Genomic DNA, 696 nt, shown 5'->3' on the forward strand with positions numbered 1-696 from the left:
CCGTTTCTTTTCCTCCCCTCTTCACCCTTTACCCCTCTGCCGTATCCCCCTCTCTCCCTCCTTCTCTCTCTCTCTCTCTCTTCTACAGCATATCATTGAAGGCCAGATATGGGGTTCTGTTGCGCATGGCTGCACGGTACTGTTCAATAGTGGCTGGCTGGCGGACGCTATCAGCACTAGTTATCAGCTCCCATGAAGGCTCTCTTATCACTGCGGCCCAGAGAGCCTCCCTGCATCCTCACCGCCCCTTTTCATATCCCCCGCTGCCGCCCCAACACCCCGGCTTCAAAGATTCACACTTCCCAAACTCCATAAGAGTTTGTGAACGCTCAATTTGCCAAAACTGTTTACAGTGTAATTGGGCGGCGTACCTGTGTCCATGAGATAGCGCAGACGCTTCTCCACACGCGAGGCCCGCGTGTCGATCTGCCTCTGCTCGCTCTCCAGCGCCGCCAGTTCTCCCACCACGTACTGACTGGTGTCTTTGAACGCTTTCTGCTGGGCAAGAACAAACGAGAGGAAGGGGGAGTGATGAGTGGTTCCAAATGAAGCATCACATCCTGGGTTTATATAGCTTTTTAATACCAGGGGAACAGTGGTCATAATGATGACTGGTGAATACTGCTTTAATTAATTAAGCAAATTAAAATGTTCTTTTTTCCTGCCTTTCTTTTTTTTTTTGGAGATGACGTACCA

General features: G+C 50.3%; 1 pseudogene; it reads right to left on the reverse strand.

Moving 5' to 3' along the window:
- Positions 1-285: 285 nt before the first annotated feature.
- Positions 286-696, reverse strand: part of LOC113117865 (EH domain-binding protein 1-like) — a 94,693-nt pseudogene continuing 94,282 nt past the window's right edge.

The sequence above is a fragment of the Carassius auratus genome, chromosome 17 (genome assembly GCF_003368295.1).
Source record: "Carassius auratus strain Wakin chromosome 17, ASM336829v1, whole genome shotgun sequence".
Taxonomy (NCBI): Eukaryota; Metazoa; Chordata; class Actinopteri; order Cypriniformes; family Cyprinidae; genus Carassius; species Carassius auratus.